This window comes from Acomys minous (assembly GCF_964271855.1).
Source record: "Acomys minous genome assembly, chromosome: 8".
NCBI lineage: Eukaryota > Metazoa > Chordata > Mammalia > Rodentia > Muridae > Acomys > Acomys minous.
This window is the reverse complement of record NC_140489.1, coordinates 55903580-55931339: the sequence shown is the minus strand read 5'-3', so window position 1 is coordinate 55931339 and position 27760 is coordinate 55903580.

Sequence of the window (27760 nt, the reverse complement as noted above, 5' to 3'; positions counted from 1 at the left end):
GATCACATAGACCTAGAAGGTCTTTGGATGTGATCCCTTGCTGGAGCAGCCATGTTACTGGGTTAAAATTCATCTCCAGTCAGTGTACTTTTGAGATGCTCAGTGGAAATGCAATCACAGGAGGAAATGCCAAGGCACACAATGAGCAGGCAAGCAAGTCAAATAGGCAATACTTAAGCCAATACTGGAAGAAAAAGCTCTCACTGAGTGGGAAAAAGGGGGCATCAGACAAAGTTTGTCTAGACAAGCCAATATTGCTATGCAAATAAAGCTACAATGTAAGCATCTTTGAAGGATGCTAAGATGCACATTCCTTAGAAATGATGTGTGTTGAAAAACATTTCAAAGCAAGGTGTGGTGGCACATGTCTGTAATCCTGGCATTTGGAAGGTAAAGGTAGGAGAATCAAAAGGCCAAAGTCATCCTAGGGTGAGTTAGTTCCAGGCCACAGCGGATCAAATGAGAATGCTGCTTAAAAAAAACAAACAAACAAACAAACAAAACAAAACAAAACAAAACAAAAAAACCCCCAAAAGGATAGCATTATGTGTTGGTGCCCTAGTACCTTGTGCTAGTCAGTTACCAAATCAGAGATGAAAAACGTCCTAAAGAAAAAAAAGCATGTTTGTTGGAGGAAATATATTTCGGGCAAAGCCTCATGCTTCTATTTTTGAAATTTTCTTTTAAGAATTTATCTGAGAACAATCACCTAGCATAAAGTAAAGATCCTGGGAGAATAATCTTTTATCCCCACAGGCATATTGTTATTTTTTTGTTCATTATGTTCAGTAATCGAGAATGGGTCCTTCACAGTTTGATCCGATCATAATCAGGCGGCGAAGAGGATACAATTTATAAATGCCACCCGAAGTTAGGTTGTGACCCGAAGCCTTTTGCTGGGAATCTTGTTTTGAAGCTAATTGGAGAAAAGGGCTAGACAAGGCAGCTGAGAGAGAATTAAGTTTCTATGATAATGGGCACGCAAGACTTATGTGAGCTACATGGGGTAAAGTCTATACAGTTTTTTCTGTCAGTTATCATCTAATACAACTGAAGAGATATCCCTCTATTATATAATAACCTAGTGGGGCCATTTGGACTGTTTATTTATGTCCTTTCTAGCAGGCTTTATACCACCTGAGGGATGGTTTTAGGGAGGGAGGGAAGAATGGGAGGATACAAGGGATGGGATAACCATTGAGATGTAACAAGAATAAATTAATAAAGGAGAAAAAAAAGAAAAAAAAGAAATCATGCATACAGACATGGTGACTCAGTCATGTTGCCATCATTTCCATCATTTTAGTAGAAATCAAGAAGGCTTTTATGGATAGTATGAGGACCATCTATATTTTGAGGGTGGTGGGATGGAACAAGGAAAATGGATTTGGGGTTTGGTTGAAAAGTCATCCATAATCCTCATGACCACTAATTTTAAATTTTATTCGAAATGAGATAATTTAAAAGTTTTCATAGATTTAGGAAAAAATTAGAGTTGTACAGTCCTAAGTCTCTATATGTATCTCTTTAAATTTTAATGGTTATAACTCCATAGCATTCATTGCTAGGAACACAACTCTCTAGATTTACCGGTGATAATTTTCACAGAAAATCTTTAGTTGTTCATTACTCAGTCTGAATATTTTTTCCTTTCTAATATTTTGGATTTTCTAGGCAGAGGTGGTTATTTCTGCCCCACCCTATTCATGACAATCTAATCGAGTTGTGCTTTCATGCAGTCTTTCAGTTTCTCATGTAATAGAGGACCTAGCGCATATTAGCTGTAGAGCCATGTTTGTGGAATCAATAGGTAATCTAGAATTTAAAAATATCTACAGAACAGGCCTTAGATCTAGTATTAGCATACTGTTTTCCTCTCCATATCCAACTCTTAACATTTATGTCCTCTCTCTCCCCAGAAGACTGAGCTTTATAGGCTGAATTAGTATGTTCCAGTATTTTTGCTGTCTATTATGTTGGGCCAATGGGCCAATGACCCAAAATAAAGGGTGAAAAAAGAATGGGTATAAGTTTATTGCCCTAGCCTCTTTACTGTACTACTCCTGGTAGCTTAAGTTCCTCTGTGAAAGGTGACAGCTTCTTAAAGTGGCACTTTCCCAAGTTTTGACTCCTTTCTTCCCCTTGTTATATACATAGGGGTGGTTCCTAATGCTTCTTTGTTTTTAGCCAGGAGAGACATGTCTTACTGCCTCCTTGACCTCGACTCACCTTTTGGATAGTTCCTATTGCACTCATCAATCTCAGTTTTCCTCCTTGAGTGTACTTGTTAGTAGCCTAAACGTTATGTTTTTGCAAGTCTTCGTTTTGGGAAATGCTCCTCAGCAGCATAGTACTGAGTGTAGGAACAGGAAGCATACTGTAATTATAGGGTCAGGAAATGCTGAGTGTGGCCAGTACTGTGCTTTGTTTGATATTATAACACATTTCAAGTCTTTAGTAACAATATTTCTGAGTATGAGACATAGAATATTAGGTTTATTAAATATTATTATTATCTCAAAGTTTGGGTTTCTTATTTTCTAATATATTCACTAATATATTTTGTGTGTTTTTTCTAAAAGTGCTGTTTTTTGCCTCACTAAGAATAAGGCATTATGACAAACCAACTAAACTCCTTATTCTGTTATCGTTGGTTTTTCAAGTCACTGTGAAGAATACTTATTTTATCATAAATCTATAGGCCAGCAGGAGAATAAAAGACTCCTGTTTCTAAGCATGACAACTTGAGTTTGATCTCCAGGCACCAAATGGTAGAGGGAGAGAAATAGCTTCTGCAAGTTGTCCTCTGACTTTCACATATGTAATGTGGCACACGCATGCCAACACACACACACACACACACACACACACACACACACACACACACATTAAATAACATAAAATAAAAAAGAATAGAATTAACCAACTTATGACCTTGACTTACTTTTTTGATATTGAATTTTCTGTTTTGTCTTTAGCATTAAAGAATATATCAAAGTTTTCCTTTTCTAAAAGATTTGTTTTGTGTGTGTGTGTGTGTGTGTGTGTGTGTGTGTGTGTGTATGTGTGTGTGTGATATGTGTGTGCATGTCTGTGTATAGATTCTCTGTATATTTGTGCATGAATACATATGTGTCTGTGTGTAGATGCTGTGTGTGCCTGTGATTTTTCATGCATGTGTTAGACTGTGCTGATAAGGTTAAAGTTTGGCATTACCAGACAGCCCCTGAGCTTAGTACTGAGTGACAGAGTCCATTCCACAACTGGGTTCCCTCCTCTCTTCCATATCTGTGGAAACCCCAGATCCTCTAAGGAGTATATCATAGCACTCAGGGAGATTACAGAACCAACACACTCCTGATAGGAATCCTGTTCGGTGTGCACCTGGGGGTTTCTAGAAATATCCTCCCCATGCTAACGAAATGTCTTGTTACCTTAGCTTTCAGTCAATGACCTTTTTTTCCATACTTCTACCAGTACGTGGAATCATTCCTCCCCACCTCATAAAATAATTAAGTACTTTATTCCTCTTCTTATGATAGGACTGTTTTGCTGCATGTAAATGAAGTATCCCTGGTCCTCTTAACCCCAATGAATCAAACACATTCACCCCCAAAACCCCTCCCACTGCCCAAGGTTTATAATGTTCCTGATTCACAAAATAAATTCTCTCCCACTCCATTCCTCCACCATGACCATCTGAGATCCAGGGCTTCATTGCTGAGCCTTCGAATTTGCCTGCCTAGCCAGGCTTGCTAGGGGTTCAATCTCCTGCAAGCTCCTCACCTCCCTGCCACTGCTGCTGGATAACTTTCTGAGAGGCACTGGGCTTCTGCCATCTTTCCAGCACTGCCTATCACAGTTTATTTGCTGAGATGGGCACTCATTGCCACCTGACTTGGTCTTGGAGCCCTAAGCTCTCCACTGCCACTTGGCCTGGTGCTGGCAGCCCAGCTAAAAGAGCAGTAACATTTATTGCAGAGAAATCTTTTCTCCCACACCTCCAGTTGAACTGGAGATCTTCTGGCATAGATAATCAGTGTTTTAATCTTCTCGGTATGAAGGCCAGCATTCCTGGGAAAGACAGAACTCTTTTCTGCCCAGAATATGAAATCATATGCATGCATGCATGCTTGAACATGCTTGTGTAGATGCTGTGTGTGTCCATGGAGTCCAGAAACAAGTGTTTCCAGATACTATGGAGCTGGAGTTAGATCACAGATGTCTGCCTGGTGTGGGTGCTAGGAACCAGGTTTGCATCCTTTGGAAGAGCATAAAACACTCATAACCATTGAAGCATATATTTCTACATAATTCTAAGTGACAGAGAAAGTGATTACAATGAAGAATTATAGTGATGTAAAATTCCCTCTTATGTTATTCCTTTTGAAAACAAATTAAATTGAGAACTATAAGCTTTTTGTTAGCAGATATGACATGAGCAACCTTGCTAATTAGTTTTATTGCCAAGTTCATAACTGCTGGTAGGAGTCCAAACTTGTACAACTTTGTAAGTCAATCTGGCATTTTTGTCAGAAAATTAGGAATATTGCTATCTATAACTTGTCTTTACCAAGCTATACCACTTCTGGGAATATACACAAAGATGTTCCACAATACCACAATGACACTTGCTGAACTATGTTACAAACAAACAACTTAGTTTGTAATAGCCAGCATCTGGAAAAATCTAGATGCTCCCCTACTGAAGAATGGATAGAGGAAACATGGTGCAGTTACATAATGGGATATTGCTCAGCTATTAAAAACATTTGCAGACAAACTGATGGAAATAGAAAATATCCCGAATGAGGTAAATAAGATCCAGAAAGAGACACATGTTGTGTGCTCACTTATAAGTGTATATTAGCTATAAAGTACAGGATAACTATGCTGCATTCCACAGACCCAAAGACTCTAAATAACGAGGACCAAGGGAAGATACTTGAAACTCATTCAGAAAGGCAAATAAAATGGACATCTGAAGTAGATGGAGGGAGCGGAACTGGGAGGGAGAGTTTGTGAAAGTGATCTGGGGTGGGAATCAGATGTGGGGAGAACAGTGGGAGACTGGGAGACATAATTGCAATCAGTTGGAAGCATCTCCTGGACAGAGGAGGGTCCTGGGGGGAGTCTATGGAAGTGACCCTAGCTGAGTCTCCTAGCAACAGGGAGGGCAGATATGAAAACTGAAGTGGTCACCTTTTGTAGCCAAGTGCTACTTCCAGTGAAGGACAGGAACACCAACCCTCCCAAACAACCTTTCACCCAAAATTTGTCTTACCTATAAGAAGTGTAGGGATAAAGATGGAGCAGAGATTGAGGGAATGGTCAATCAATGACTGGCCCAACTTTAGACCCACCACATGGAAGTGAGCCTACTTCTGTCACTATTAATGATACTTTGCTATACTTGCAAACAGAAGCCTAAAGTAATCGTCTTATGAGAGGCTTCATTCAGCAAAGCCAAAAGGTAGGCGGAATTCAAGGAGTCTTGTAGAAGAGTGAGAGGAAGGATTAAGAGAGCCAGGTGGGTCAAGAACACCACAAGAGACCTCCAGAATAAACTAACCTGGGCCCATAAGCACTCACAGAAACACACATAGGTACTAGATATAAAGCTTGGTCATCATATAGGTGCCCTAGCAGTTGGAGTAAGGATTGTCTCTCATTCTGTTGCCTGACTTTGGATCCCTTTCCTCTAGCTGGGCTGTCTTGTCTGGCCTCAGTGGGAGAAGATAAGCTTAATCCTGCTGCAACTTGAGGTGCCAGGGTAGGTTGGTACCCATGGGGAACAGATAGAGGGGAACAGTGGGAGTGGGTGTGAGCACAAGACTGGCAGGAGAGGAGGGAGGGCACTGTGATCAGGATGTAAGTTGATCAAATAAGTAAGTTAATGAAAAATGAAATATATCTGTCAACTATGCTAAAACAAAATCATTATATGTCTATTTATATTGTATATGAAGAATATGTATATAAATAAATATATATAGTATAGAATATTAGGGATATCTATCTATCTATATCTATCTATATCTATCTATATCTATCTATATCTATCTATATCTATCTATATCTATCTATATCTATATCTATCTATCTATCTATCTATCTATCTATCTATCTATATATATATAGAGAGAGAATGTATCTGGAAAATATTATGTACCTATATATACCCAAATAATTGTAGAAAATTTTACATTATTTATGACAGAGGGTATAGAACATTTGATATTTAAAGAAAAAAGTATGTTTATACATATATGTATAGGTATAAGAAAAAGAACAACTACGATAAAAGATATGATGAAGACATTATAGAAGGATATTTTTTTCTCAGGCTAAAAATTAACTGAGTATAATATAAATTTGAATTATGCCTTGGGATGATTATCATATTTTAAGTAAAGTCTGTATGATTCACTCTAGCAATATAACAGAAAAGTATGTGAATTGCAAGTGTCTTTGGACAATTCTACTGCCCCTAGGAAACACACATCTAGACAAGAACCTTCTCTGTTGTAGTAAATCTCAGTGTTTACACCCACTAACACAAGAACTCAGTAGTCAAACTGCTTAAGTAATTTTCTTAGAACTCTTTATTGTATAAGTCTTCAATCAAGTCAAAACAATTCCAAACTAAGACTCATTTTGATAGATGCAAACAGTACTGTGTTATAGTGAGCTCAGTCAGTATTAGACAAGAGAGGAGAGGGTGGTTGCTGAGCCTGATGAGTGGCTCCATTGTCTAGGAATGGCTCTGTTTGGATGTAGTCTCACAGGTATGGAGGGTTAAACTAAGAATCCCATTCCCAGTTCTATAGAAATGTGAAAATGTCAAGTGAAAACAAAAGTCCAGGTAGCTGGGATATTTAGATGACTTTCAATCATGAACCAAATTAGCAAAGTATCCACAATGATATTTGATTTTATCATGTTTATTGTGCGTCATAACAACTTAATATATTTTAACCTCTCACTTAATTTGGATAAGGCATTTAAGTACTTTCATCATAGATGTCATATATTATGACAGAACATTCCAGACATTTATAGAATATTCTACCTTTTTATATGTTGACATACACATATCCACCCCCACCATCTCAGAACCATGTTGTTCTGAAAAAAGTAGTAACTATAAAATTTGCAAATAAAATGTAGTCTTTCCCTGGTACCCAAAAGTAATGAGTTCTAGATTTCTCCTGAAAGTAGCAGACTATGGTAATTTCTGTCCTAAAAAATGTAGGCATGGTTGAAAGGAGTGACAGGAAAAGCCACTATGCCTACTATCTTGGATGCATGTCTTTTATGAATTAAAGGTGAAAATAATTAAATATGCAGACATATGAAGTAGTTAAATTAAGAACTCTGCTGGGAGAAAGTTGACCTTGCAATTATTTTGGAAGTTGCGGTAAAAGGCTTTGTTCTGGAGACTGTACTACAAAGATTGTTAGGCATCTCACTGGAAGCAGTGAGACCCTTTGTTTCTCTCCTTGAGAGCCTGACTTTAGATCTTCCCACATAACCATGAGTGAGACTTACTCTGAAGCCTCATACACCAGTTCAAAGTAAATGACTGAAAACGTGAGTGATGGAAGTAGTCTAGTGATCGTGATGAGATGAGACAGTCTAGCAGTACTTGCAAAGACACACCAGTTCTCACATTTCACAAGAACAGAATGAATTCTTGTGGGGGTGGTGAGGTTTGTATTGGTTCCGTAGAGATTTGGATTTTGAGCATGTGGATTTGTGGGCAGGAACATGGGCATGTGAATTTTCATATTAATTAGCACTATCGAATGAACACTAACCCCTAGCCACAGCAACACATAACAATGTATCTATTTGCAAAAATGAGCAAAACTATCTTGTATTTTGTAAGGCTATGATGATAAGATAATGACCTGAAACACAGTGGTGATTATGAAATGAAACTACTTCTGTAAGAACCACTTAGCACAAAGCCTGGTACATTGTAAATATGCAACATGTGCCATTTTAGCACAATTGTACTCAAAATGGGGTGACACCTAAACTGTGAGTTTGAACGACAATATAAAACAATGAGTTATATAAATGGGTACTGACTAAAAAGAATTAAAACATGTATATAGTTATTATTAGCTTTTTATATCAGTACCACTCAAATTTCTCTGCACTGGGAAGCTAGACTCATAAACATATATTTGCCTTCATGATAAAAATAAGATTTAAAAATGGAGACAGCCAATAACTTTATGTATTCTTCATTTTTTAAAAATCTTAGACAAATACATCTTTATATTATTCAGGAGATGAAGTACCTATGAATAGTATTAATTATTTCATTACAAATGAATGAAGAATATTTCCATGTGAGCTGAACACTGAAGGCTTTTTATAACAGAATGTGAGGAGAGGCAAGATTTGGAGTGGGAAGCACATTGGAAACAGTGAAGTCTCTGAGCTTTTATAAATCTTTTTATTCCCCTTGAAAATTGAAACAAAGCTTGTGCTGTAACAAAGATGAATTCTCATGGCGCTTATGCAAAAGGACCCCAGAGAGGTAGCACATACAATGCTCTCCACATGGCTTGTGTGGGCTTGCTACCAGGAAAGATGCACATGTTTGAAAGGACTTTGCATCTTCCAGGGCTTAGATGGTAATGAAATAGTCTGAAGCAGAAGGATGCTCTAGACATGACTTATTGTAATCATTTGGATGCACTGAAAAAGGTCACATGTGTGGAGAAAATCATTCCTTATTGCATATTGAAATTTTAAAGGGACTCAGATGGCTGAGACTTGTGTCCCAAGCAGAAAGTCACTCTGGGTGCCAGGACAAGGATTTGGATAGGAAAGAGGAAGACAGATTTTTATTATGTATGGGAGAAACAAAGAAGGAGAAACTTAAAGAAGAGAGGTCTAAAGAAATTAAAGTAAAAATTGGATATGGAATGAAAAAGATCCACTGTGGGAACAGAAAAGAGCCAGAAATAATCCACTGTGATGTAAGTAAAGGCTTAGTGATTTGAACCCATGACCTTACCATACAGATAAGCAGTTGCGTACATAAGCATTCTACCACTAAGTGACTAGATTCCTGGCTCCTAAGAGATGGTTTTCTAAAATGGAAAGAATATTGTAAAGCAGGCCTTGTGGATAACCCTGACTTCCCTAAGTACTTGAGCTTGTGACTACTGCTGCCAAAGTAAGTCACTGCCCATAGATAAAGCACAGAGAAATACAGAAAAGACCATAAGTAGAAGGAAGCTAAAAACAATGGGGTAATCCTGTTCATGTTGAGTATACCTGTATACCTTTTTATCTTAGATTCTTTTTACTTTTTATGCCCAGCAGTGGTGAACTCTGAGTACGTCTTTAAAATTGGTATGCCACTGCTTCCTTTAGTTTTGTACCTACTATTTGCTCCACCTAAAATTACCATTGGGAGGCAGCTAACATCATATCCCTTTAGTAAAAGTAGAATACCACGGTAACGATAAAATATTCAGTTCTTACAATATACTGGGAACCCTTCTGATCCTTTATGTGTGATAACCCATTGAGTTCCTGTTTTAAAATAATGTGCATGTGTGTGTATCTGTGTGTGTCAGTGTGCACATGTGTGCTTGAGTGTGTGAATGTGTTTGTGTCTGTATGAGAGTGTGAGCATATGTGTGTGCATGAGTGTACATGTGTGTGTGTGTGTGTGTGTGTGTGTGTGTAGGCCAAACAAGGGTATTCCATCCCCTAGAGATAAAGCTACAGGTGCTGCCTGACATGATGCTGGAAAATGAACTCTGGTCCTCTGGAAGAGTAGGAAGTGTGCTTAACCTTTGAGCCATCTGTCTAGAACCTCAATTCTTATGTTTGGGTAAGTACTATTACTTTCTAAAGTTTCCAGATAAGATAAGTGAGGCATGATGTAGCTTTGTATCTTGTCCAAAGGCGGGATTTGCTCCAAGAAATTCCAAGCCTATCAGTGACTGCCAGAGCTATAGCCAGAAGCTAATAGTGACCTAGTATGCCCTCCTGGGCAGCCTCTTTCACTCCTTTGACTCATAGAATTTTAGGAGGAGGCTATAAAGGCTACATTATAGATTATTTTTTATAGAATCTATTTTTCCCACTTCAGGTTGGTGTCTTTTCACAGCGTCTAATCTCTGTTATTCATTAAGGTTAGCTATTGGCAATTCTGACATCAATAATTTCATCTCTGTTGTTTTATATGTAGCTTTGCCCCTCCAAGTGCTCTCTGCCACATTGCTGCCATAGTAATTTTCTTTACAAACATTAATAAACAGCATCTGTACTGAACCTCTCATTTCATATTATCCCCCCTCATAATCAACCCAGGCAATTCTTACAACATTGTACAAACCCTCTGTGGGTTGCTTCATTGCCTGTGCGTATGGATAATGATCCCACAAAGGAGAAAATGTTCTCTTCATTTATGGTTCCAAATACCCCAGAGTTGCAGGCAAAGTCCAGCTTTGGATCACACTTTGGATGAAATATTCATGTTCACACCTTTGACTCTATTGATAGTCTGGGCTTGGCTGTATTGTGGGGCATGTCTGCTTATTAGAATTTTGGCCTCTGTTTAAGGATCTGACTGTCATTCCTCAATGATACCTCAAACTATTCCTCTAATTAGCAAAGCTCACCACAGATATAAAAATCACACTTAATTCAGAGGCACTGAAATAAGTGAAGGACATCCAACCACTGTTAAAATCTGCATAGTAAAATAATCTTGAGGCTTGGAAAGCTCCCCAGTACTTGAAACCAGTGATTTACGGTTTCTGGACATGACTCCTGAGCCATGACAGTTTTTCCTGTGTTCCGTGAGATCCTTCCAGTGTGCAACCTGTTGGAGAAACCCTGGTCCAGTGGATTAAATTCTAGATGAATCTAACTAGGTTCTAAAAGAGAACTTTCCTCCCAAGAGTCCCACCTACAAATGAGAGTGCCTTCCTAGTATCACTTTTTTTGGAGCCAGGAATTATATTTGCTTATTTCTTTGGATTTTTTCACTGAAATACAAAGTTAACATAGTACATATGATTGTATTTTATTAATATTTTTAGAGAAGATAAAACTGATAGATAATAAGTAAATCAAAGTTAGACATCTCCTAAACCAAAGAAAGAGCCATCAGTGTTGGTGGCTTGACTGCTTGATTTTACAAGCCTCTTTGGCAGAAAGGGAGCCGCACCACAGATGATGAATGAGAACAGATTTCAAAATGTTCTGCATCTCCACCAGAATTAACCTGGATGTTTATACATAGGCCGTGTTTACATTTGTCTAAACTGTGATAATTCAGACATGCTCATTTCATTAAAAATCCTTCTATTTTTCAACCAGTTCTCTAAGTGTATATATTAAGGGTTTTGTTTTGCAAATTAAGTAATTAAACTCTGGTAATTGGAATTCTCTACTCAATTTTTATACAGTTGAATATTGATTAGCAGAAAATTATAAGACAGTTTCTGAGTAATCATGATTTGTAAGGAATACAATCTGGGAGGAAATTTATGACTATCTGATTTTATTGCAATGCCTAAAGGACTCCACACTGCTGTGGTGTGTTGAAATATGTCTATTTATTGAGTAGAGAGAAATAGAGCAGACTGAATCTTGACCACAACATAACATAAAAGCAGGAATGAAAACAAGCCACTAGAACGTGCCTCCACTCTTTCTCTCTCAAACACTACTTAAGTAAACATTTTGACAGATTATTCAACAACAATTTATCTTAAAAGGATTAAAATTAATGTACAGATAAAATAAAGCTGATGATTTAATATTGGTAGTTAAGATATAACATGCTCTGATATTTATCTTGCTCGTATGTCTTTTGGACTTTTTTGCTTTGATAAATTTAATTCTGACTTGATATAACTCAACATTGAGAGTACTATAAGTATATGGCTTGGTCTGTTTGAGCTGCTATACTATAAATAAATATCATGGACTGCATATCTTATAAGTGATATAAGGAGTTATTTCTTACAGGGTAGCAGACTGAAAAACCAAAGATCAAATTGCCTGTGGAATTGGTGCCCGGCCAGGGCCCACCTCCTGCTTCTAACTGTTTCCTGTTTTGATGAAAAAGAAAGGCAGTTCTCTGGTGTTTCTTTTATAAGGTTATTATTAATCCAACTCATGATGCTGCTGCTGCCCTTGTGACCTAATCACTTTCTAAGACCTTACTTTTAGTGTCATTGTTGTGAGGAATAGGATTGCAACCACCTATGATTTTGTGTAGACAAGAAACACCAAGGCCACGGCACTGCATAAACTTAAATTTTTATACTTCCAGCAGAGATTTATGTCTACAATCACTGTGATTTCAGTCAACAACAAGTTTTTCTATTTACTGTTGAAAGTATCTACCCTTTAGGCAACGCTGGCAGATAAGCTACCATCTTTGCTTATGTTTGATAACTCTAATAGTCTATGATTTTCTTGACAAATGTGCTACTAAGATACATTATGAAAAATGATTTAACAAAAATGTGTCCCCTTTGTCATTAAATGATGAAAATTAATAAAAGGCATATTTGAATCAATCATATTTTATTGTTGTCATGTTCATGTGACCTTTACAAGTAGTACGGCTCTTCAATCTGAGGAACACTTTCAATTTGAAGCTAATGAGATGATAAATCAGGAGTCAGAAACATGGCATTGTTTGCTCAGGGAACAGTTGACGTGTATTCATCTGAATGATACAGCTCTGAAATAGCTGGTAGGTGACTTAATAAGGGCACTGAAATCTAGCTCTTGTGCTTCTGATGGTCTCCTGGCATTTACTTTTGCAATCCTTTGAGTACCAAGTAAGAAGTACCTAATAACTTCCAAAGAAAAGCTTGCTTTGCATAATATTCTTCTACCTCCTAGAAAGCCAAACTCTAAATCAACTGCCATACTGCAAAATATATTAATAGATAGAACTGGCCAATTCAAAAGTGCTCAGTAACTTTATGGAATTTTATTGAGGCTCTCCTTCACCATGACAACGGTTAATTCACAGAGTGAACCACAGACAGCATGGCATGAGTATATTCCAAGAGCTTTAGCAAGCATTACAAGACTAAATACCCCTTTGAAAATAAATTATTTAAAAGGTAGTGACTTACAAGTAGGCAGGCACTTTTTGAGGAATTTTACTCTTTAATGCATCTAACAAGATTTCGGGATAATCCAATAAGCAAGAAGAACACAGCAGAGGGAAGATCAACAGGACAGCAGTGACTCACAGGGACAAATGACCAAACTGAGAGCTGTAAAACAGCAGTGCTGGTGTTTCCCAGGTGATAGGGGACCACAGGGGGGGAACACAGGTGGGTCTGGCCTCATGCCACCCAGCTAATCCACAGAAAAGCCTTGGTGTCCCTGCTGGTGTGTGCACAGTCTCCAAAGTCTAGCCACTTGCTTGCCTGTGCACCTGTGCTCTGTGTCTCAGACTGCACTCTGGGCCAGAAAATACCAGTGTCTGGGTCTTATAGCCCAGAAGAGACCTCATGATCTGGAACACAAGCGAATTTGACTTCAGCTCACTTTGCCAATCTATGGAAAGTTCCTGGGTCCACACAGGCTCTGGCTATGTCTCCAAGTCTAGCCAGATGCCTGCAGGCAGAAAGTACCTGCACTCTGTGTCTCAGACTGAACTGTGGACCACAAAATACTAGTGTCTGAGTCTCCCTGCCAAGAGGAGACAGCATGGTGAGGAACACAGGTAGATCTAAACTCAGGTTACCCGAATAGTCTACAGAAAGTTCCCAGATCGGACCTCGGGTCACCTGGCTGATCCACAGAAGGGTTCCCTGATCCCCTCAGCTGAGGGGTCTCAACCTATAACCAGTCACCTATGAGCCTCTATCAATGGCCAGTGAAGGACACTATGGAAAGATGAAACCTATAAATAATAAGAATCAAGATAAATGAAGGTGCCTGGCTTTAAAGGCCAGAAAATATTTTGAACAAAATCAAAGAAGAAAATCTCCCCCAATTTAAGGAAAGAGATGCCGATAACTATACGAGAGGCCTACAGAACACCAAATAGAGAAGAACAGAAAAAGATATCCCCCCGCCACATAATAATCAAAACACTAAATCTACAGAATAAAGAAAAATATTAAAAGGGCAGGTTTCAGAAAAGGCCAAGTAACATACAATGACAAACCTATCAGAATAACACCCAACTTTTCAGCAGTGACCATAACAGTCAGAAGGTCTTGGGCAGAGGTCTTGCAAACCCTAAGAGACCACAGATACCTGTCCAGACTACTATATCCAGCAAAACTTTCCATAACCATAAATGGAGAAAGCAAGATATTCCATGACAAAAACAAATTAAAACAGTACCAATTCACAAATATAGCCTTATAGAAGATACTATAAAAAAAAACCCTTCTACCAAAGGAGGCTAACTACCCACAGGAAAACAAAGAAAATAGATAACTTCACTTTAGCAAATCAAAATTAGACAAGCACACAAACACACTACCACAACCAACGCCAAAATAAAAGGACATAACAGTCACTGGTCATTAATCTCTCTCAACATCAATAGTCTTAATGCTTCAATCAAAAGACATAGACTAACAGAGTGGATGTGCAACCATTCTGCTGCCTACAAGAAACACACCTCAGATACAAAGATAGACATTACTGAGAGTAAAGGGATGAAAGAAGGTCTTCCAAGCAAACAGATACAAGAAGCAAGCTAGAGTAGCCATTTTAATATCTAATAACATAGACTTTCAAGCAACATTAATCAAGAGATGAGGAAGGACATTTCATATCCATCAAGGAAACTACAACTAAGATGACATCATAATTCTGAACATCTATGCCCCAAATACAAGGGAACCTACATTTGTGAAAGAAACATAAATAAAGCTTAAACTACACATTGAATATCACAAATTAATAGTGGGAGACTTCAACATCCCCCTCTCACAAAATGATAGGTTAAGGAAACAGAAGACTAACTGAGAAATAATGACATTAACATATGCTATGAATCAAAATGACCTAACAAAGTCCCCTGGATGGGGAGACCTGGTGGCACTCAGAGGAAGGATAGCAGGCTACAAAGAAGAGACTTGATACCCTATGAGCACATACAGGAGGAGGAGGTCCCCCTCAGTCACAGTCGTAGGGGAGGGGAGTAAGGGAAAATGGGAGGGAGGGAGGGAGGAATGGGAGGATACAAGAGATGGGATAACAATTGAGATGTAATATGAATAAATTAATAAAATATAAAAAAATAAAAATGGAAGGAATTTATTGTATTTTTTAACATGAAGACTAAAATTGTTAAAATAGAAATGTTCTCAGGAAACCCCATATCACTACCTCATCCATGCCACAAAGCAGAACATTAATGACGGTTCTGCACCTGCACAATTGCTGACTCCCTCAGCTTGCCTTTTTATAGCTAAAAAATCACCAAGTAACTCGTCAGACCAAGCCTTGGCCCTCATTGCAATCATTGCAGACTCGTCCGCATATTGATTTTCAGATCTGGTAAACTTTCAAAGATTCCAAGGCTTGGACTAACACATAGTATAAATTAATTTGGAATTCTTTGTCTAACAGAAGCAATGAATATGATAATATAAAAATATTCAGCAAAAATTCTGAGTTCATCAGTCACTTTGATGAATTGCTGAAAGATGGTAGATTTTCACATTGGAAATCTGTAGCCTCAGCATCTAAGAGGACACTAAACTGCAAAGTGTTTGCCAAGTCTCATGCTTTTAGGAAAAATAAAGATGGCCCCATTCAAATAATGTTTGGCTTGTTATATGAATTAAAAGCACTTAATAGAATTTTGGTACATTGTAACATATTAAAAATATTAGTTCTTTTCTTTTTCAAATTATAATTACATGATTTATCCTTTCCTTTCCCCCCTTCAAACCTTCTTATATACCTATCTTTGCTCTCTTTCAAATTCATGGCCATTAATTGTTGCAACACACACACACACATATGTGTGTATATATATATGCACATATTACTAAATTAAATACACTCTATAGCAATATTCTTGATGTTCCTTCAGGTATCTAACAATGTCATTCCAAGGACATTTTTCTTTTTTCTCAAAATGATCTACTAGAGGGGAGGTTCAGAGAAGAGGCATGAAATGGTTTATAGTTCTTTGAGTTGTCTACTATACTTGCTTTGCTATAGAGCCATAATAATTTTAAGCTGTATTATCATTTTTCAATTTAACTTTATCCTTCCTACTGTTATGGCTTGGTTCCTAAATGTTCCCTATAGGTTCATGTTTTGAGTATTTGTATTCCAGCTGGTGATGCTGTTTTTGACAGCTACAGACTTTTATGTGGTGGGAACTATCTGGTGGAAGTGAAGTAACTTGGGGCAAGGGTCAAAAGTTATACTAGGTCTGTGCTTTCTGTTATATTTTCTGCTTCTTATTGGCCATGGCATGATCCGTCTCTGCCGCACATAACCAATGCCAAGAACTAAGATGTGTTCTACTACCATTATGTTCTACCCACATGCATGAGGGTAACCAACCAAGCAACCAACCAAAACAAGACCACAAGATAAAACAATGCTTTGCTCTTTTAAACTGTTTGTGTTCAGTATTGTGGCCATAATAATGCAAAGTAGCTATATGCTACCTGCTTAACAGGAGGAAAATAATACCTGGAACTATAAATCTACCCAAATACATGGCTAACCAATGGATTTCTTAAATCAATGTAGTTCCTAACAGTTTTCTAAGTGCAAATTTTTATGTTATATATAAGTGCTGATTTCACGCTCCATCAAAGAAACGTATTTTTTAAGATTTATTTTATACTCATGAGAATTTTGCCTGAATGGATGTATGTGTACCATATGCATGCCAATGCCTTTGGAGGTCAGAAGAGGGCACCAGATGCCTTGGAGCTATAGCTGTAGATCTTTATCAGACACCATGTGTATGCTGGTAATTGACCCTAGGTCCTCTGCAAGAACAAGTTGTGCTCATAACCACTGAGCCATCTTTGTATCCCCAGAAGCTTCTTTTTGCAACAAGAGAAGACTATTACAGAAAGTCAAAATGAAGAGAAAAACTGACTGTGAGGTACTCAGCACCAATTGATATCTACAAGATATCTACAAGGCTTGTGGGACATTGAAGAAGAAAGTATGTTTGGAAGTGAACAGTGTAAGAGCCAGAGAACCAGCATGTCTGATGTGGGATTGTGCCTTCTATTACAGGAAGGGTACACCCCATGAGGTCCCAACAACATGGCCTCCTAAACAGTACTTGAACAATTCCAACAACAGTTGACATATTAACACAGATGGGGGAAATCTCATGGACCCTAGCTTTAGATGAATAGCTATAGGCAATTAACAACTGCTAAGAGAGGGAGAATTATTATTCCTCTAGGGTGAGTCCCTTGTTTGGTTATCCAATATAGATACACCGACATTTAAGTAGGTTGTATTTATTTGTTTGTATATGCATATAACATCAATGTTAATGAAGAAGAGGCTATGAGTTTGGGAGAGGTGTGTGGAGATGAGGAGAAAAGATATGGGAGGGGAATGGCTGGAAAGATGGCTCAGTGGTTAAGGGTACTGGTTGCTCTTCCAGAGGATCTGAGTTCAATTCCCAGCAACCACATGTGGCTCACAACCATATATAATGGGATCTGATGTTCTCGTCTGTCAAGCAAGCACACATGCAAATTGAGTACTCATATGCATAATTACATAAATAAATATTTTTAAAAAGATAAGGAAAGGTAATGATGTAATTATATTTTAAAAATAGTAAAATAACGGAAAAAATTAAGGCCAAGTGGAAGACCAAGAAGAAAGGAAGGATACTAGAAGGATATAGATAGATAAAGACAAAGGACCTATGTTTTCATTTTTATAACTGGGAATGGAAGAAAGCCATCAATTACACGGTGGAAAATGTTAGCCTATGAACAGGCTACTAAAAGAGGATTTTTTAAAGCAAAATGAATACCACCTTAAAGAATCCTTGAATCAGAACTCAGGTATTCAAGATGCTGAAGCAGAAGGACTGGAAGATCAAAACTGACCTGGGTCACAGAGTTAAGCGGTCTCCCCAAACATATTTAACTTTTATAAAAGGAAGATATTGATATTCATAGACATAAGTGTTTACAATCATAGGATGATAATAAAGAAGTTGTGTTATCTAAAAAGAGGAGTTCTATGGATAAAAAATGTTAGACAGAGGCCCTAAAGATCTGGAAAGTAGATAAACATGTAAATGTTAAAGATACACAGAAAAAGTAGCCTACTATGAAGAAATGATTGACACTAAATATGGATATCTTGTGTCAATGTAAGCATAAGAAAATTCTTTTCTTTTTGTTATTTAATAACAAAGTCTTGCTAAATTAGTCCTGGCTGGCCTGGAATTCCTTACATAGACCAGGAAAGCTCCAAGCTCTCTCAAACCATCCTGCTTCTGCCTCCCACAAGCTGGCATGATGCGTGTGAACCACCATATCCTAAAACAAGAACTTAAGGAAGAAAGTGCAACAGCCACACTGGGTAAGTTCCTGTAAGGGACTAAGTAGTAGTTCAACTTAGAAACACCGGGAGAAGCTGAGATAGCTCCTGACTAATAATCAAGCCCCATTGTTCCATTGGTGATCACGGACTTTAGCCCAAAAGGGTGCTACTGGGGTACAGGAACAAGTAGAGTGATTTCTAATCCTGAAAAGTAAATGTTAGATAACATCACCAAATTTGATTATAGAAGAGAACATTGAAATTGTGATTCCCCAAGGTGATGACATCAGAAAATGAGGTTAGTGCCCTTTTACAGAGAGCTCACAGAAGTGTCTCTTTCTTCTGCCATGGTGTAGGGACAGAATATTGCTTCAGAGCTCCAGTTGAATTGGAATTCACCACGTGACTGAGGCTAGCCCTTGAACTCTTAGCCAGTCTCCTGCCTTAGCCGCCTAAGGCTGAGGTTATATACCTGAGCCCCTATTCTGGGTATCTTAGTTGACCCTTAAGCCATTGCTTTTGGGTCTAGTTCCAGGCCACTTGTTTCCTTCTCAGACAAGAAGGCTCAGTTCACTGCCCTAGAGCATCATCTCTAAGTTTATTCCTTGATGCTTTGCTTTATTTTATAGTTTCAGAATTCTAGCTCTGTTTTAATCAGATGAGGAGGATTTTCTTTTTATTGTTCAATATGGTGAGGACCCTAACATTTTAGTCAACTTTGTTTCTTGGAACAGACAGACCCTTTCTCTTCAGGGCTAACTCTAGCCTGAACTTCTTCATGTGTTTGATCCTTCAGTTCTTTGCTAGGAAGGAACCCCTGATTCTCATCTAAGTTTAATCATGGAGCACTTCATACCTCCTTTTTCTGCCTTCATAGCTTTCCACAGCATCACAATGAAGGAAAGGTAGAGGTACACACATAGACCAGAAGGCAAAAGAAGCCTCCCTGAGATGAATTTTTCTTGTGCCCAGAAGACATTGTGAGAAAAAAAAATATTGTGGGGAGGGGAGGACCCAGAGGCCCTACAAAATACTTGAGCCAGCAACTCTTTAATGGACTCCCAGCATTAGGCTTCTCCTATTCTGGATAGATAAAGCCTTCTCAGCAGCTTGGTTCTCTGTCTTTCCAGGCCACTCATTTTTTCTTATACAAAGTTGGCAAATCCCTAGATGATGACCAGCACCCCCATTACAGTAGTACTTTGACATTCCAAAAGATCTGTGTTGTTCAAGCAGCAACAAAGGGAAAGTGAAGTCTCTTTTTGTAGCAGATCTATAGGCATTCAGCAGCAGACTGTACCTTCTGTATCTGCTTGCCTTCTTTCTGCCTTTGCCTTATTCTTGGAATACACTTAAGCATAACTGACATACCATTCTGTGAAATCTGTGTACTTGCTTTCAAGCCTTTATTGAGAAAAAGTTGGTTCTTGCCTATAGCCAAGCAAAGGAAGAAGGAAACCATTAGTTTGAGGTTGTCTTTCTACTTTGGCACCCTGTGTATAAACCATGACCATGCATAGCATGTAAACAAACTAGTAAGTTTTGAAAGAAGTATCTGAATTTCAGGCAATCATAGCCAGCCTGCTAGCTCATGCTTACTTAAGGCTTGTGTCTCATTTGCTATTTTCTGCTAAAATAAGCAGATTCCTAGCTAGAGCCTGTCAAGTGGTTTTGACCTTTGCCTTCATGGTCAGTCTATACACTGTCACTGCTCACTCTGCTTGGGAGAGTACTCTGAATCTCTGGTTCTTAGTGCTGCCTGATTGATGAACTCTTTGCAGGAATAAATCCTGCTAGACTTAATTTGTTTCACTTGACATGGTAGCTGAATTCTAAGGCTTGGATATTGCAAGATAATTACTTAGTCCCCAGTAAGACATTATACATATATTTTGATACTCAGGGGCAGGAAGAACATCAATACCAATTCTAGAGATTTATCTGTTGGTATTTTGTTTGGGTCAATTGATTTATTCAGCAATATATTTAGCTGTACACATCTGATACCCGTGCCAATATTGTTTGCATATGTCTAGTTTTATTTTAGGTTAGTAAAATTGGCTCCATACAAATCTCATGTCAAAGTCATCTTTACAATAATGCCCAAGATTCATGAAATTCACTGTTTTTTAAATTTCTCATGAAAAGAACTTATAAAAACAAGGCAAACACTTATACTATAGTTTTGTTTTGAGAAGACAAGAACTATATAAAACCATGTTACATTATGATCAGTGATTAACTGGGTCTCACAAAGCCTATGGAGGCTTTGACTAAATGTGATCAAACTGGTTTAGGGTGAGTAAAATGAAGTGAAGGACATAAAACACACACACTTTCTTTCAATGGAAACCAGCAGAAATAGTTTTGAGGGATTAAAAATTAAACAGTGTGTTATAAAGGAAGCCAGGCAACAAGTTACAGACAAACACATGGTATTGAAAAATGAGGAGTGGCACAGTGCCAGCAGCCCAGACACAGTACAGTTTCAAAAACAAAAGTTTATAAATATTGATGAAGATGATGTGTTCTAAATTTTAAAGTATCCACACATGTAAGTAGTAGTCATGATGAATATTGTCAATTTTGAAGCTGACAAATAGTAATTCTAAACCTTTCTAGGCTAAAATGTACTATGGCTGAGATTGAGGGAATGTTTTACCCGTGTTGAGCCTTGTATCTCAACCACAATAACTTATTTACTTAGCAAATGGCTGTAGCTCTTGGGTCTCTGCTCCATAAATAGGAATGTTCAATTAATAGGAGAAGCTGTCCATTTTGTTTTTGTTTGATTGTTTCCCTCTACTCTTTTGCAGCCCCTAAAGGTAGTTGTTAGGATTTAGATACCCCATTGATGGAGTAACATTAATCAATGGAAATGGTTAGGCAGAACTCCAGGTTGCATTAGTATTAGCATATGCATAGTTGAATAACATGCTCACCATTGATGGGGATTAGTGAGGTAACTAACTTCACATTATATATTCACAGTATATGATTACTTCAAAGTTACCTAAATGCTCACTCATTTTCGAAAGTTGGTTTTTCTTTTGTAAGAATGAGTCTCCATGACTCATAATTAGATCACCTTCTTTCATCCTGGATTAGTTTAATCATTTCTTTTTCCTAGATCTTCTGGTAAATTAAACTAGTGGAAAATAACCCAGAGAACTGGAAAGAATGTTAATTTAGTCATGAGAGGTAAAAAGGATTAAGCACACATCTGTTCCTACTGATTGTTCAAAACATTTTCTATAGTGCCAACAGCAACATTGGTACAAACCACAGTGGATGCTTTCTGAAGGCACTGGGACAGTGTGGAAAGCAGGACAACACTTATAATCAGTGAAACTGAGCTGTGACCTTGGGCATCTGTTTGCTCACAACCAAAATGAATATTACTTTATGGTTATGTTGGTATTTCCCTTGAATGAGCATCTAAGCATTAGCAGCACAAGGTCTTTTGTAGATTGCCAGTTTAATCATTTAAAAACTTGTGCACCATGGAATCTTTCCTACTTGATCGTTATCTTTCCCCTGGGGAAGATTAAAGCCTCTTTGTTAAAAAGTATCATCTCTTTTATTACAGATAGTTCTTGAAATGTAGCTCAAGGACAAGCCCTCAGGATGCAGATATTACAGATACAATTCCTAGAAGCAACATGATGCTTTAGTTCATTGGTCGCTTGCTTTGCTGAAACAACTCTTGTCTATGAGGCTTTATTCATGTACTGCATGCCTGTAACTTGGATCTTTTTCATTTAATGAGCTGCACATCTCATTGAGATGTACGTGCTGTAGGCCTTTGCCTTCTGCATGAACAACTAGAATGTATAGTAAATCTCGATGCTACCACTTTCTACCAATGCAAACTCATGGAATGGAAATGAATTCTTTTAACCCTTCTTAAAATTACACAAAACACTGTTGTACATGTGTATACATGTGTTTGTTTTTGAAAAGAGAATTCAGTCTTTGTCCTTTTTTTTTTTTAAGAACAAATCAGTACGGTTGCATAAACAAGACTTGAACAATGACGACGCCAGTAGACATGCCCAGGTAGATAGGGAAAATTCACAAGACTGTACCCTAGATGAGGAGATGCAGGTAAATAATGGCTGCTGAGAGAGGGAGAATTAGGTTTTCCCAGGGACGGGACCCCATAATTGGTTTTGTAATACCTACTGGTCAGTTCTAAAATTATGTACATATGAGCAACAACAAATGGACTCCACAGGATATATATCTATATCCATATCATCTATATCTATATCTACACACAACACACACACACACACACACACACACACACACACACACACATACACAGAGTTAAAGAGAAAGAAGCCATAAATTTAAGAGGCAGAGAATAGGGAGAATAGGAGGTGCTGGAAGGAGGAGGGAATGATTTAATTATAATAAACATATATGAAAATAAAATAATAAATTAAAAAGTAGCCTTATTACCATCTCAGATATATATAAACATTGATATGTAATATAAGAAATAATAAGAGCCAGCAATGAAATAATCAAGAATTACTAGCAGAATCTTTTTTCTCATATTAATAAGTATTATTAATAATAGTTCCAATGCTCAGGAGGCAGAGGCAGGCAGATCACTCTGAGTTTGAGGCCAGCCTGGTCTACAAAGAGGGTCCAGGACAGGCAAGGCTAACACAGAGAGACCTTGTCTCAAAAAACCAAAAAAAAGTTCTGTTTCATATCAATTTTTTTCTTTTGAAATTTTATCACTTATTTGTGTAAATTCATAGCATATTATAATTTCATTGTATAAAACCCTAACTCCAAAAAAACATACTCATATTTCTGTTTGAGGACATTAATTTTATACATTCAGATTAAGTAAGCAGTGGTAGGTATTGAACGTCTCTGAGAAAAAAGAAATCAACATCAGAAAGTTATTGAATATGGTAGCAGCCTCCTACAAACTAGAATTTTATCTTTAGGATTATTTCTTAAGTGTTATGAGTGAGTAAATATTAACTTAATTATCAATTATCTAAAGTTAAACTTTTGATAATAGTGCAACACAGTTGAATTTTGATCTTTATAACTTTTTAAAATCAATCGTATAATCTGAACTCCACTCTAACTCATTTTACACACACACACACACACACACACACACACACACACACACACACATATTCTTTCTACAATAAATGGGAGAAGGACAGAAAGCTTTGGCCAGTATATGTACATGTTTGTAAAGATTAGTGGAGATAGCAGTCTCATTGTATATACCAGTGGAGCTGATGCAAGAGGGAGCACACACATACAAGAGTAGTTGCCAGCGTTTAAAAAGGAGTAACAGGGAAGGTGAAACAACAAATTTTGGCTTTATTAGGGAGGGAAGGTGGGATCAGGAGTCAACAAGGAACAGGGCTATAATCAGGATGCAAAATGAGCAAATTAAAAATAAAAAAAATAGAAAAAAAAAAAGAAATTTGGATAGTGACATGTTAAATAATTTTGGAGGATCACATAACAAAACATTAACATTCTAATAATTTCCAAGTTATAGAAAATAAATCATGCAGATCAAACATAAAAAATAAAATAAAAGGCCAGGGACAATGCCATAAGAAGCACTCTCTTTTTACAGCTAAGTATAACAGAAGGTGTTTCTATGTGTCATAGCTCTTTAGCCTGATTAAAAAACACAGGGTGGAATGCTGAACTATAAGCCATGATAACAACTGGTGCATGAGCTTAAATTAAATATAGATCATTATTTGGCATTCAACACAATAAGGAAATCACAGGTGAGAACTTCCTAGACAAAGGCACAGAACCCTTAAGGTAGCTCAGTCAATGGCCCTGTAGGCACAGATTATATGAGACAGGCAAACAGCCATGTTGATTGTCACAAGTCTAAAACAATTCTATGGATTATTTTATGTGTGAGAAAAATTTGCTTATAAGATTTTTTTAAAGGTAGCATTACCAGTAGATAGTTGAATTTACATGCCCTATTATTTGGTGTTTGGTTGTACACATTGATCAGTGGCCTTTAAAAAAAATAAATTTGTACTTTTGAAGCACCTCATAAAATAGTATCTTTCCCTGTTTTTGTATGCCTGAGAATAGAAAGCCCTTCTTAAATGTTTTCTGTTTTTTTGGTCATCCCACGGGAGGACTAGTATTAATTAGAGATGGTGTTTACTAAATGCTTTGTACGTGTATTAATAGCTCTGCCAATATTATTTTGTTCATTTCTCACAATGAGCTTGTCAGGCAGGAATCATCATTATTTAATTATTTTCTGCATCATAAATGAGGAAATTGCATCTTAGAATGGGGTAGCTATTTTGCTTAAGCTCACACAGTAAGAGATACAGCCAGAAGCCAAACTCCTGCATGGCCCTAGAGTCCATATGCCACAAAACATTAACCCTAGGAGGGAAAGCAGTGCTCACTGGCTGCAGAACCTGCTGTCAGTAAAAATTCCTGCACCGTGTGCCCAGAAGCCATTCCCAAGACGATTGTACCGAAAGCTCCTAAGAATATTCTCTTAATTCCGTGTTCTTAGAATAATGCGTGCTTTTTCTAAACCATGACAAACTTTCTCCAAGCATAGAGGTAGAACTCATTCATTTGTTTCATCTTGGTTGAATGTCCATACAGCCAGGCAGTGATCCCTGCAAACTACACAAAGGATAGTGAGATATAAGGAAAGAACCTGTCTCCTTGGAATAATATTATGGGTGACAACATAAGGAAGCTGACAACACTTGAGTAAATGGAGAGCTGATAAGAAAGGAACAAAAACTGAACAGTTATCTCATGAGTATTCATCATAGTTCATCTCTTCAATGCAAGGGACTCTGGAGCCAAATATTGTTGGATTAATATCGTCCTTCTACTTTTCACATATTGGATTTTGGTCTCTTCTCCACCCATCACCCTTGTGTCCCCCGATTTTATTTTCTAGGAAAACTAACAAAATTTCACTTCCATAATTTCACTTTCTGTTATGTAGTCTTTACTTTCCCACATTCTGATGTTATTATTCTTTTTGGTGTTGAAAGTTTGAGACATGTTGGTTCCAGATGTGAAATAATGCTTCTATCTCTGTAAACACTACACGGATACATATATACTGATAATGAGTGCACATGAAAAGGTTAACCCAGATGTTTTGGGCACTAGTATCTTACAATACTCTACACAACCTGTCATGTCTGTGGGTTTTGTAGTAGAGATGGAGGACTAAAACATGAAGATGATTGAGAAACTTCTTAATGGGAGGAACTCTTGTACTAACATAACTTAGTCAAGCCAACTTTTCACTGATGTTAACTTTACGTACTTGTATACAAATGTACAGTAGTACAGCTTCTTATATTTGGCTAAGTGATAATTGTTCTGTCAACATCATACTTTCTACAACATTCAAACATCTGCCTTGTAATGGACACCTTGGTTATAGCAATATTGAAAGACCATGAGTGTTCTGGCTCTTCAAAGGACAATACTGAGCAACAACACCTTAATATCTTCAAGTGTCTTCCTTTGAGGCCCATTCTGTTGAGACTCTACACATCTAATTCTTTGAAGACCTTTAGTTGCACTTGTAAAATGACTCATTCTGTTTCAACAAGCCCTCAAATGTGTTCACACGAACTCAGCAAAAGCCTGGGTGTGTATCCACACGAACTCAGCAAAAGCCTCGGTGTATATCCAGCATTACTAGGTACACGAAACACTGAGTCATCTTTCCACATCTGTTTAATGAACCTGACTGTTCTGGTGAGTCTGTGTGAGCTCTGGTTTTAAGTTCAGAGCGTTTTAGTTGAACAATGTAGAATCTAAGGAAACATATAGGAAAGTGGGTTCCAGAAAGACACTGTAAGGAAGCTAAATGGTTCTAAAACACAAAATGATAGAGCTGTCGTGAGTAAGAGAGAAAACAAAAGCCAGTGGGTTATGTTGTCTTGAGAATTTTACTAAACACACTGCATTTCCTAGAATATTGTCACAATTGAAATAAATATTATTGCTCAATAACGTAAAAGTTTAGCATCTACACTTATCAGATGAAAGGCTGTGTACCTTATACATATTAAAAAAATTAATGGATTTAACACAAACATGCTAGGAATTAGGTACTGTTAGTGTCCCCAGTTACACTGTGTACATGATGGATAACATAGTCCAAATACAGAGCTCATCCTCTTTGAACACAATATCCCCTAGTAGTTTGTCTCTTTATATTTGCACATTAGAATCACCATCAATAGCCTATGCCAATATACTGTGTATTACCATATTGAAAACACCTATTTTCTTTTCTTTAAAAAAAAACCCCACCTATTTTCTATTATTTGACAAAAGTGTCATAGAAAAACCCTGCAGTTTTATTCATATGTGTATTCTGGTTCAGAGTAGCTTGTGAGGGGATTGGGTAATAGTTTTGATATTTAACAAGAAAGTCCAAATATTTGCCCTAAGAGAGTTAGTTAGCTAGGCCCTTTCTACACCATTAAATATTTTTGAAAATAATTTCAGTTATTATTAGTTCATAGATTATTATTACCATAGGAAACTTTAGGTAATATTTTTTATGGAGTAAGTCAAGGAAAATTTTAGTACTTTTTAATTATAATATTTAGTTATGGAACTATAAAGGCTCTACAAGGAATAGTGAAGTATTGAACCACTCACATGTTTCCTGAAGACATAGGAACTGATGCCCTGGATTCAAATTTCATCCCTTATGAGACATTTGATGAAGTACAAAAGTGAGGGAAAGGAGCTTGCCTTACAGACCTCATATTCCAAGTGTGATCATGGCATCACGTGGGTACTCATTAGGAAAACAGACTCTAAGGATCCATCTATATCTGCTGGGTTGGTCAGCTTAGTGACATTGTAATAAAATACCTGAGATAATCAACTTAAAGGGAGGAAAGGTTTATTTGGCTTACAGTTTCGGATGTTTGAGTCCATAGTCTTTTGACTGTTGCTTTGGGCCTGGGGCAGACTTGTACATCACAACAGAAGCGTTGGTGGAAGAGGGTCACTGTGGCTGACTGAGAAGCTATGCTTCCCAGTTTTATGTCAAGTTAACAGCAGCTAAAGTCATCAGAGAAGAGAGAACCTCACTTAAGAAAATACTTCCATAAGATCAGGCTATAGGCAAGTCTATATGTCATTTTCTTAATTAGTGGTTGGTGGAGGAGGCCCCAGCTTATGTGGT